General features: G+C 38.6%; 1 protein-coding gene across 7 annotated transcripts in view; it reads left to right on the top strand.

Moving 5' to 3' along the window:
• Positions 1-12,787, top strand: part of SH3D19 (SH3 domain containing 19) — a 181,550-nt gene that overhangs the window by 81,875 nt on the left and 86,888 nt on the right. Inside the window, exon 1 of one of the 7 annotated variants that reach the window (XM_082838670.1) lies at positions 6,404-6,419. The exons of the other annotated variants lie outside the window; for them this stretch is intronic. The gene's annotated coding sequence lies outside the window, so the exon portion shown is untranslated. Of the gene's footprint in view, positions 1-6,403; positions 6,420-12,787 lie in introns of those variants that run through there. 7 annotated transcript variants of the gene reach the window in all.

Consider the following 12,787-nt stretch of genomic DNA (forward strand, 5'->3'; position numbering starts at 1 on the left):
TAGACCTTAATGATATGTTGGAAAAGATCTGGAGGATTCATAAATTCATCATGAGGGGAGTTCCCTGGTGGCCTAGTGGTTAGGATCCTGGACTTTCACTGCTGTGGCCCAGGGTCAGTCCCTGGTTGGGGAACCGAGATCCCCCAAAAGCCCCATGGCGGGGCCAACAACATCAACTAAATAAATAAATTCAGTCATCGTGAGTCAAAAATTTCATGTCATTGCCTCCACCTCCCCAGAAATGTCAGCATTGATTTAGTTATGCTGAAAGAACTCTAATGTCCGGTACAAGAAAAGTGGGTAGCTCTGGCCACACTTTTGATATTGTATCCAATACTGGGTCCACAAGGCCTTAAAAAATTGGCATACGCAGTGGGCTGGCTATGTTGGTATTACTTGGGGAACTTAAGAAAACAGAAACAGAGTCCCATGATCTACTCCAGAGATTCTCATCCAGTAAGTGTGGAGTGAGTGGATCCTGGGAATCTGTGTATTAAAGAAGTCCTCCAGTGATTCTGATGCAGAGCCAGGTTGAGAACCAACCACTGGGATAGAAGACAGCAGCTGAGTTGGGACAGGGACTATGAAAGAGACGAGCTGGGTAGAAATCAAAGCTAAGTTGCAGGAAGACTTGTGTAAGAAATGGGGTGAAGTTAGCCTCGGTTTGGAAGTTTGGGGAGGGGTATGGGACAGAAATAACTGGCTTCCAACACCTGGAGGGCTGTATAGAAGAGACTAGCAAAACTGTTCCTCATGAGTGCTGTTCCCTCTAAGAGGAACCAGGGAGCCTCAGAGGAATGGCTAATTCTAGGTCCTGGGAAGGGGAAAGTACAGGTAAGCTTGGACCCCTAGTGACAGAAAGTAGGAAATGCTCAACTAATGGGGTCATGTCAAAAAGGCCTAGGAGGCAGCTTCAAGAGGCTCCCACTGGCCAAATCTGGGACAATTTGAGTAGCAAAAAGTTTTTAAACAATAGTGGATTCTAACACACTGGATTTTTAAAAATCCATGTAGAAGAAGAAATAGAATCAGAAAATTATCATTTTATAATTCTCAATGTAATAGTTGATTCAGGTAAAGATCACCAGTGGCTCCTAAAACTTGGGTAAAAAAATTGCTGGAGGAGTAGATATTCACACTCCCATAAGATGATATTTAAGTTTTTAATTATAAAGGGGAAAATGTACCTTTTCAATGAAGAGATCTGGTGATCACATTCTTAATCAAGTGGTCAACTTACATACACGTCACCACTAGTGAGACAACCTGACGGTATGTGGCTCCAGCTGATGCTTTAGCAGTGTACACAGATATCACTTATGTAGTAGTGTTCCTGGCCAAAAAAAAGATAATGTTATAAAAAATACAAAAAGGCTAAGAAAATATTCTAGATTAAAAAAGGCTGTGATTTTTTTAAATCTGGAATTTTAAAATCCAGGTTTAAAGAAAAAAAACCAAAAAACACTTTGGGGAATTCCCTGGCGGTCCAGTGGTTAGGGCTCCATGCTTCCACTGCCGAGGGCCTGGGTTCGATCCCTGGTCAGGGAACTAAGAGCCCACAAGCCATGCAGTGTGGCCAAGAAAAAAATAAAGAATAAAAATAAAATAAAAGAATAAAAAAACCACTGGGGATAATTAAGAAAATTTAAATACGAATTTTATTTTAGATAATATTTGATTAATATTACTTTGTTTAGGTGTATAGTAGGAAAGCTGTTATGTGGGAGAATGTCCTTATTCTTAGATGTATGCAGACGTATTAGAGGTGATGCAGGGTTATGTTTGCAGCATACCCTCAAATAATTCATGAAGAAAAAAAACAGCAAGAGATAAAACAGTAAATATGGGAAGATATTAATAATTGGTGAACAGATGATAAGTATATATGGGTGTTCATTGTACTGTTTCTTTAACTTTTCTGTAGACTTGAAATTTTCACAATAAAAAGTAGCAGTGGAGGGGAACGGTTCTGTGTGTTCTGTGGCATCCCAGAGGGTAGAATATGCGTCTGTGGGTGGAACCTTGAGGGGGTGGATTTCTGCACAATGCGAGGAAAGATTTCCAGGCGTAGCAGGTCAAGGATGGAATGCGCCATTCTGTAGGGGAACATGTCAAGGAAAAGCTGGACAAACTAGTGCTGGGATAAAATAGGAAAGATTGATGCATGGCTAAATCATGATTCTAGATGGCTCCAGCGCTTGATCATTCAGTAGCAGATAAATATCCAGGCTCAGGATACAACAGAAAACAAGAAAAGGTCTCCAGCTTCGTGGAGCACAGAGCGCCCATTGTTTGGGATTTACATTCCCAGTCTCTCACGTCAGGATCCAAGTCTTCCTAGTTCTGCTTCAGGCAATGCTTGTGGTACTCGGTCTTCAACCTCTAATTTATACTTTCAGGTTCTCAAGGACTCTGCTGCTGGTCTTGGTAACCCTCCCTACCAATTAGCTTTGTGCCTGGTCCACAAGGAGCACTTAATAAATGAATATGGAATGATGGAATAAATGTCAAATGTAGCCGAAGAGAGAAAGGAAGTGCCAGTGTTTTTCCTTTGCAGGTTGGGAAGAACCCGACTCTCAAAAGCTCGCCCATGACTGTTATTGAATGTTTGTTACTACAGCAGCAAGGAGTAATGCCCTGTAAGAAAGGAGAAATGTTTTCCAGGAAAGGCCATCGTTGTCTGTCCAGGGTGTCTGCTGAGATTGGCAGCGACCTCCTCTTCCCCTCCCATCCTTAGCTGAGCCAGGCCACCCTGCCAGTCCAGCAGTGCATCAAGCAAATTAATACCTGCTGCATCAACAGAGCAGAAAGGAGAAAATATAAATAAAAGTCACTTAATTTTGGTATGTTTTTTGGTTCTCCTCAGGCCACTTGGCAGCAAGAACATGGGCTCAGCGCCCAGTGAGGATAAGAGATGCATTTCTTTGGTTTGTGTTTTTCTAAGGCCAAACACTCCTATAGCTTTCACAGTGAGAGGTGAATAAATCTGGGACGGCTGCCTGTTCTTTCATGTCGGTGCTGAAATAAGAAGGAAAGTAAAACTCTTGTCAAGTTAAAGGAAAAGTCTTATTAGGTATAGGTCAACACTAAGACCCCAAGCTAAAAAACATCACTAAGGCATTTTCAAGAGGCTTGCTGGGTGCTATTTGATTAGTTTGTTTTGTAGAAGTAAGAAATATCTGAATTCTTCTTGTCTTTTCGTTATTAGTTTAAATATACCATTTCCCAAATTGCTGTCCCATGGAACATTCTTTGTGGGATATCAGTTAGGATGCAAGAAGTGAATAATTAATGCATGCAAAAAGTTTGGAAATGGTGAGTTAAGACAAAATTAGACATATTTCTTTACTGAGAGTCTTTGATATACTGAAGTGCATTATAAAACTCCAAGTGAGAGACTTCCTATAAAGGATTTTTAAAATTTGTTTGAATTTGTTACTTCCTTTCCCAGACACAGCTATTAATAACATCTAGAAAAATGTACTATGGAATGGCAGTTTGGGAAACTAATTGAGAGGGAGGTAAGAGCTAAAGATAATGAAGAAAGTTAAGCCCTGTTGCAATCCGTGCCAGCAATGGAAAATTAGGAACTCTTTTTATCACCCCACCAGCTCTGAATAATAGATCCCAGTGACTTATGGAGGCTGAAAAACCAGCTACTTTGCCTTAAATGCTTTACCAACTGCAAGGAAATAACTTATAGCAGGAAAAAAAAAAAAAAGAAGGCAGCAAAACAGAGAACCCTTAATCTATTTCTCAAAAATTATCATTTGAGGGCTTCCCTGGTGGCGCAGTGGTTGAGAGTCCGCCTGCCAATGCAGGGGACGCAGGTTCGTGCCCCGGTCTGGGAAGATCCCACATGCCGCAGAGCGGCTGGGCCCGTGAGCCATGGCCGCTGAGCCTGCGCGTCCAGAGCCTGTGCTCCGCAACGGGAGAGGCCACAAAAGTGAGAGGCCCGCGTACCGCAAAAAAAAAAAAAAAAATTATCATTTGAATATTAGTCTTCCTAAAGCCTGTCATAATCCCCTTTGATACCCATTTATAAAGTTCAATGGAATTTCAGTAAAAATCACAAAATTTTTAAAATATTAGACAAAATGATTCTAAAATTTATAAGGAAGAACAAGAATAACCAAATAACCAAGGAAACTAAAGATCAAGACCAGGAGGTAGACTCTTGCAAGTGTTTTGTCAGCAGAGAAACAGGTCAAGGGAACAGGATAGAGAGTCCAGCAAAGACACAGATGGATGCGCATGGTTCTGTGTCACATGCTGTGACGGAGCTAGCAGTACAGGTCAGCAGGGAAAGCGGATGTGTCAACAAGTGGTGCAGTTGATTACCCGTATTTAAAAATCTAGATGGAATTTGCTTTACTTTATCCTGTAGGGTAGAATCTAAAGACATACAAGTAAAAAAGTAAAACATTTTGAAGAAATAAATACATAAGGATATCTTTATGACTTTAGAGTAACGAATGAGTTCTTAGACAAGTACAGACCACAAAGAAAAAGACTGATAAATTTGACTCTGTGAAAACTTTAAACTTATGTACATCGAGACAGCAAAAGCATGTGAAAAGACAAGTCATGACTGCAGTGCACATAGGCAACAACAGTTAGTGTCCAACATAAATAAAAAACTATGCATCAGAAAGAAAAAGACAAATAACTCAGTAAAATAGGGGCAGGGAGCTCAGAAAAGATGAAACCTAAGGAGCCAACTAATATTTGAAAAGATTCTTTACCTTGCTACTACTAAGAAGATGTGTTCCATGGGATGATGAGGTACCATTTCACTTCCATTGAGTTGGTACAGGTATCTCAAAGATTGACAGTAACAGTTCTCAGAGGTTGAAAATAATTTGGTACGTCATATTTAGAGGGTAACTGAGCAATGTCTGGTAAAGCTAGAAATGCCCATACCATACAACCCAGCAGGTGTTATATACCCTAGAGAAATCCTTTCACCTGTGCCAAAGGAACTATGTATAGGGATGTTGAAAGTAGCACTCTTTGGACTGAGGGAACTACAGCTACGTGTGACAACATAGATAAATCTCAGAAACAGAATTTTGGATGATAAAAAGCAAGTTGTAGGGAACTGGATCCAGTCTCCTCAGATAAACCGTAATGGAAAAGAACATTTAAAAAAAGAATGAGTGTATGTGTATAACTGGGTCACTTTGCTGTACAGCAGAGATTGCCACAGCATTGTAAACCAACTCTACTTCAATTAAAAAAAAAAAAGCAAGTTGTAGAAGAAAAATAGGTACAGTATGATACCATATATGTAAAGCAGAGGTCAGCAAATGGTTTTTATAAGGACATGAGCGTAAAATTGAGTGAAATTTTCTTTGATTATTTCTGAAAGAGGAAAACAAAAAGGAGGAAGTAATCAAGAATGTTCAGAGGGGCTTCCCTGGTGGCGCAGTGGTTGAGAGTCCGCCTGCCGATGCAGGGGACACGGGTTTGTGCCCCGGTCCGGGAAGATCCCACATGCCGCGGAGCGGCTGGGCCCGTGAGCCATGGCCGCTGAGCCTGCGCGTCCGGAGCCTGTGCTCCGCAACGGGAGAGGCCACAACAGTGAGAGACCTGCATACCGCAAAAAAAAAAAAAAAAGAATGTTCAGAAAAAAGCATGATCAAACACTGCTCCCATTTCATTTCTACTCATAGTCTACTCCTGTAGTTCCCACTACTCAAAGCACTATTTATTGCTCTGGATTTTTATCTCATTTTGTTACCCAAGAGTTAAACAAGTAACACGTGAAAACATTTTTTAGTAGTATAGAAATATGTGGTGTCTGTCTTTATTCCACAAGCAACTATTATTAAAGGAGTCTGATGGTTCATTGTCTATCCTAGTCTGCTTTCTATGCACATACATAGTATATATTCAAATAATATTTACAATAAATGAGGATATATATATATGTGTAGTGTATATGTATATGTGTATATATATTGATATATATATTTATGCCAACTTGCCTTTTCACTTGTATTTTAGAAAGTTTTATCATGCCACTTTCCACTTCATTGTTTTTTTCAGCTGCTACATAGAATTTTCTAGTGTAGTTATATTATTATTTATTTAACCAGTCTCTTATTGGTAGCATTTGGATTGCTTATTGGTAGCATAACAGGAATGATGCTGCAGTAAACATCTTTATGTTCATACCTTTGTGTACATGTGTGAGAAAACCTCTTGCTTCTTACAAGATAAATTTTTTACTCAAGTTTCTGTCGAACTCCTATTCTCATTCATACTTAAATTTTGACATTTTATATACCCTACATTTCTGTTTTCTTTGCAAATCTCAGATGGCTTCATGGTGGTTTGGTCCCAGCGCGGGTTCAGTAGGGCCTGTTGCAACCACTGTCCCCATCATGGGCCTGAACTGTCACCCACACAGGGAGGTACGTGAACTCAACATGAAGAATATTTATAGCACATAGTTTGGTGCACTCACAGTTAATAGTTGATGATATTAAAACTCATAGCAACCACTTTATCATTAAGAATTTGAAAGGGTCTTGGTTTTCTGCATTGGTACCCTACTGTTGGTCTTATAAAGATGTTTAGGATTTTGACACTTTACCATTATCACATTATGGTTTAAATAGATTAGCTAAAAGCAGAAGATTTAACTTGTTTTTGCTTTTCTCCTTTCTAAATATGTCTATTAAAATGTCATGCTCTGCTGGGCTTAGTTTAACTACTGTCATTCTGTAGCATTTCCCTACCCTTATGTTCTGATTCCCATACCTCTATAAACTATAGCTTGTGTGTAATTACTTTCTGGCATTATGTTTTCTAAGCTATAAGAAAAACATTACTTTTGCTGTAGCATCTCTAATGCTGTAAACAAGATGAAAAATTAAAGTGTATGCAGGTTTTGGGGGAAAAAAATCCTTTTGCAATGGGAGATGAGAAAGGATTATTAACATTTTATGTCATTCTACAGAGAATATGTACTTTTTATTGTGGTTTTCAGAAATGTGACTTTAGCATTCCCCCCTAGTGTGATGGGAATGAAAATGAAGCATTTATATGGTTTATCAGTTGGGTAATTGAAAAGTTTTATCAGCTGGCCTATCACTGCCCTAATGTTTAGTGCGGGGGTGGGGGGCCTCTCTGAAGCTGTTTCAAATTAAACTATCATCAGGCAGTTAACTTTGGAACAGCAGCTGGTTCTGTGTTTGCTGCTTTTCTCAAAACTGGCAGGTGCGGCCCGCACTTCTCAGCAGTCCAGGGAGCATGTGGACATCCTGGCCCTTAAATCTTTTCATCCTAATTCTTTTCTCTCTTTCCCTTGGGTTATATTTTATATTAGTTCTTTACTTTTCTGCAGTATAATCTAGAAGGAGTTATTTACACAGTTCTACAAAATCTATATTAAATAGCATTTAGTTGAGTGAACTTTGTATACATCTTTGTGGATCTCTATCTGCCCTTAGGTTATGATTTTACCCCGATTAATAAATATCCTTGTACAGCTAGACTTTAATTTTAATTTTTTATTTAAGTGCTTTCCCTTACTGGCAGAGCATGATCACATTTTTCAGTGTGTATTGAATAGGACTATAAACCATAAAAGTGTACTAACTAATTCCTGGAAGCATCTTAGTGTGGACAGAATTCCTAAACAGTCATTCAGAAGCCCAGTCACCTGCTGTCTCGTTAACAGTAAACTGCTGTTGATCAAAATTCAGTCTTGTTTCATACATAAAACCCTTCCTTATTTTCTTTTTGTTTTAAATTGAAGTATAGTTGATTTACAATATTGTGTTAATTTCAGGTGTACAGCAAAGTGATTCAGTTATATATATGTATTTATATGTGTTTTTTTCAGATTGTTTCCCATTATAGGCTATTACAGGGTATTGAATATAGTTCCCTGTGCTATACAGCAAATACTTGTTGCTTATCTATTTTATGTATGGTGGTGTGTACCTTTTAATCCTATACTCCTAGTTTGTCTTTCCTCTCCTCCCTTTCCCCTTTGATAACCGTAAGTTTGTTTTCTATGTCTGTAAGTCTGTTTCTGTTTTGTATATAGATTCATTTGTATTATTTTCTCGATTCCACATATAGGTGATATCATATAATACTTGTCTTTCTCTCTGACTTAATTTCATTTAGTACGATATTCTCAAGATCCATCCATGTTGCTGCAAATGCAATATTTCGTTCTTTTTATAGCTGAGTAACATTCTGTTGTGTATATGTACCATATCTTCTTAAACCAATCATCTGTTAATGGGCACTTGGGTTGCTTCCATACCTTGGCTATTGTAAATAATGCTGTTATGAACATTGTGGTGCATGTATCTTTTTGAATTAGTTTTCATCTTTTCCAGATATGGAATGGAATTGCTAGATCATACAGTAGCTGTATTTTTAGGTTTTTAAGGAACCTCCATACTGTCATGAAACCATTCTTGAAACCAGAAATCAGGCCTGCTCCCAAAAATATAATTTCGGGGTTGAGGACTTCCTTTTTGATGAGGAGTTCCTCTGGACACCAAATCAGAGCATTCAGTTCTGCCCCGTGAGAAGTTTCTGTCACTTTCCATCTCGTTCCAGTTGTAGAGCAGCTCTCAGGAGATGCAGAGTGAGCCTGCCCACCCTTGTACAACACTTCTGTCGATAAATGCAGCAAAAATAAGGCAGGTGTGCCAAAGAAGGACTTTGTGTGATTCTCTCTCCTTTTGGAAGGGAGAATTGAGAATGAGTACCCTTTGATAATTAAGAAAATAAAAGAATAGAAGGAAAGTATAGATTGTCTGAATGCTTCAGAGTAACATTGTGTCTAAAATACAAATATCCCATCAATTGTAAACCTGTTTTCTATAGATAAAATTGTCCCTGGCTGCACTGCCTTGTGTAGACAGTCCAGGGATGTTATCACGGAATGACAAGCAGGCCTTAAAGTTTATCACCATCTCTTGCCCAGTAGTTTCTCTTTGGTTACAGATTCCAGAGAGATGCTGTAAGTAGAAAAAGTCCTTATATGCTGAATTGCACTCTTCGGAATTTTTTTTTTTTAATTATTTAGCTTTGGGGTTGGTTGGGGCGTATATATTGATTAACGCTGCCGAGGTATGCTGATGAACAAGCAGAAAGAGTCCAGCTCTAGCAGGAGTTTTAAAGAAAGAGGCAGGGATAGTGTGGTCTCAGAGGAAGAGAGCTTGTGTAAGAAACTACCTTATTTCCAGTGCTGCATGAAGTTCAGGTGTACTTCCTCTTTGTGGGAATTCCTGAGATAACCTTGTATACTCATAATGAAAATTCCTTTTATTTAATTCAAGTTGAAAGGGTTTCAGTTGCTTTTAACCTCGTGAGTTAATATAATATCATTAGAAGGAATATCAACAATACTGTAATTTAGAAATGAAAATCAAATACTTACATTGACTTTAGGACTAGCCCAGACTATAGCCTTGATTCTAGGATTTATTTCCACAGAGGTTAGGGTACCATGAGTATATTGACCAAATCCCTGCCATACAATATATTGTGTGTAGAAGAAAATGTATTACTTGTCTTATGAACACTGACAGCAGATCTATGCCTTGGTGAGTAATAGAAGGCTTTATTGTTCTGTCGTCTTCAACAAAAGGCCAAAAAACAAAACAAAACAAAACACCCCTCTTTTATTTATTTTTTTTAAACATCTTTATTGGAGTATAATTGCTTTACAATGGTGTGTTAGTTTCTGCTTTATAACAAAGTGCATCAGTTATACATATACATATGTCCCCCTATCTCTTCCCTCTTGCATCTCCCTCCCTCCCACCCTCCCTATCCCACCCCTCTAGGTGGTCACAAAGCACCGAGCTGATCTCCCTGTGCTATGCGGCTGCTTCCCACTAGCTAGCTGTTTTACGTTTGGTAGTGTATATATGTCCATGCCACTCTCTCACTTTGTCCCAGCTTACCCTTCCCCCTCCCCATATCCTCAAGTCCATTCTCTAGTGCGTCTGTGTCTTTATTCCCGTCTTGCCTCTAGGTTCTTCATGAACTTTTATTTTTCTTTTTTTAGATTCCATATATATGTGTTAGCATACGGTATTTGTTTTTCTGACTTACTTCACTCTGTAAGACAGACTCTAGGTACATCCACCTCACTACAAATAACTCAATTTCGTTTCTTTTTATGGCTGAATCATATTCCATTGTATATATGTGCCACATCTTCTTGATCCATTCATCTGTTAATGGACACTTAGGTTCTTTCCATGTCCTGGCTATTGTAAATAGAGCTGCAGTGAACATTGTGATACATGACTCTTTTTGAATTATGGTTTTCTCAGGGTATATGCCCAGTAGTGGGATTGCTGGGTCGTATGGTAGTTCTATTCTTAGTTTTTTAAGGAACCTCCATACTGTTCTCCATAGTGGCTGTATCAATTAACATTCCCACCAACAGTGCAAGAGGGTTCCCTTTTCTCCACACCCTCTCCAGCATTTATTGTTCATAGATTTTTTTGATGATGGCCATTCTGACCAGTGTGAGATGATATCTCATTGTAGTTTTGATTTGCATTTCTCTAATGATTAGTGTTGTTGAGCATTCTTTCATGTGTTTGTTGGCAATCTGTATATCTTCTTTGGAGAAATGTCTATTTAGGTCTTCTGCCCATTTTTTTTGTTTTGTTTTGTTTTGTTTTAACGTCTTTATTGGGGTATAATTGCTTTACAATGGTGTGTTAGTTTCTGCTTTATAACAAAGTGAATCAGTTATACATATACATATGTTCCCCTATCTCTTCCCTCTTGCGTCTCCCTCCCTCCCACCCTCCCTATCCCACCCCTCCAGGCTGTCACAAAGCACCGAGCCGATATCCCTGTGCCATGCGGCTGCTTCCCACTAGCTATCTACCTTACGATTGTTAGTGTATATATGTCCATGCCTCTCTCTCGCCCTGTCACAGCTCACCCTTCCCCCTCCCCATATCCTCAAGTCCGTTCTCCAGTAGGTCTGTGTCTTTATTCCTGTCTTACCCCTAGGTTCTTCATGACATTTTTTTTTCTTAAATTCCATATATATGTGTTAGCATACGGTATTTGTCTTTCTCTTTCTGACTTACTTCACTCTGTATGACAGACTCTAGGTCTATCCACCTCATTATAAATAGCTCAATTTCGTTTCTTTTTATGGCTGAGTAATATTTCATTGTATATATGTACCACATCTTCTTTATCCGTTCATCCGATGATGGGCACTTAGGTTGTTTCCATCTCCGGGCTATTGTAAATAGAGCTGCAGTGAACATTTTGGTACATGACTCTTTTTGAATTTTGGTTTTCTCAGGGTATATGCCCAGTAGTGGGATTGCTGGGTCATATGGTAGTTCTATTTATAGTTTTTTAAGGAACCTCCATACTGTTCTCCATAGTGGCTGAACCAATTCGCATTCCCACCAGCAGTGCAAGAGTGTTCCCTTTTCTCCACACCCTCTCCAGCATTTACTGTTTGTAGATTTTTTGATGATGGCCATTCTGGCTGGTGTGAGATGATATCTCATTGTAGTTTTGATTTGCATTTCTCTAATGATCAATGATGTTGAGCATTCTTTCATGTGTTTGTTGGCAATCTGTATATCTTCTTTGGAGAAATGTCTATTTAGGTCTTCTGCCCATTTTTGGATTGGGTTCTTTGTTTTCTTGATATTGAGCTGCATGAGCTGCTTGTAAATTTTGGAGATTAATCCTTTGTCAGTTGCTTCATTTACAAATATTTTCTCCCATTCTGAGTGTTGTCTTTTGGTCTTGTTTATGGTTTCCTTTGCTGTGCAAAAGCTTTGAAGTTTCATTAGGTCCCATTTGTTTATTTTTGTTTTTATTTCCATTTCTCTAGGAGGTGTGTCAAAAAGGATCTTGCTGTGATTTATGTCATAGAGTGTTCTGCCTATGTTTTCCTCTAAGAGTTTGATAGTTTCTGGCCTTACATTTAGGTCTTTAATCCATTTTGAGTTTATTTTTGTGTATGGTGTTAGGGAGTGTTCTAATTTCATTCTTTTACATGTAACTGTCCAGTTTTCCCAGCACCACTTATTGAAGAGGCTGTCTTTTCTCCACTGTATATTCTTGCCTCCTTTATCAAAGATAAGGTGACCATATGTGCGTGGGTTTATCTCTGGGCTTTGTATCCTGTACCATTGATCTATATTTCTGTTTTTGTGCCAGTACCATACTGTCTTGATTACTGTAGCTTTCTAGTATAGTCTGAAGTCAGGGAGCCTGATTCCTCCAGCTCCGTTTTTCTTTCTCAAGATTGCTTTGGCTATTCGGAGTCTTTTGTGTTTCCATACAAATTGTGAAATTTTTTGTTCTAGTTCTGTGAAAAATGCCATTGGTGGTTTGATAGGGATTGCATTGAATCTGTAGATGGCTTTGGGTAGTATAGTCATTTTCACAATGTTGATTCTTCCAATGCAAGAACATGGTATATCTCTCCATCTATTTGTATCATCTTTAATTTCTTTCATCAGTGTCTTACAGTTTTCTGCATACAGGTCTTTTGTCTCCTTAGGTAGGTTTATTCCTAGATATTTTATTCTTTTTGTTGCAATGGTAAATGGGAGTGTTTCCTTAATTTCTCTTTCAGATGTTTCATCATCCGTGTATAGGAATGCAAGAGATTTCTGTGCATCAGTTTTGTATCCTGCTACTTTACCAAATTCATGATTAAATCTAGTAGTTTTCTGGTAGCATCTTTAGGATTCTCTATGTATAGTATCATGTCATCTGCAAACAGTGACAGCTTTACTTCTTCTTT

This window comes from Leucopleurus acutus, assembly GCF_964270905.1.
Source record: "Leucopleurus acutus genome assembly, chromosome: 4".
NCBI classification, from domain to species: domain Eukaryota; kingdom Metazoa; phylum Chordata; class Mammalia; order Artiodactyla; family Delphinidae; genus Leucopleurus; species Leucopleurus acutus.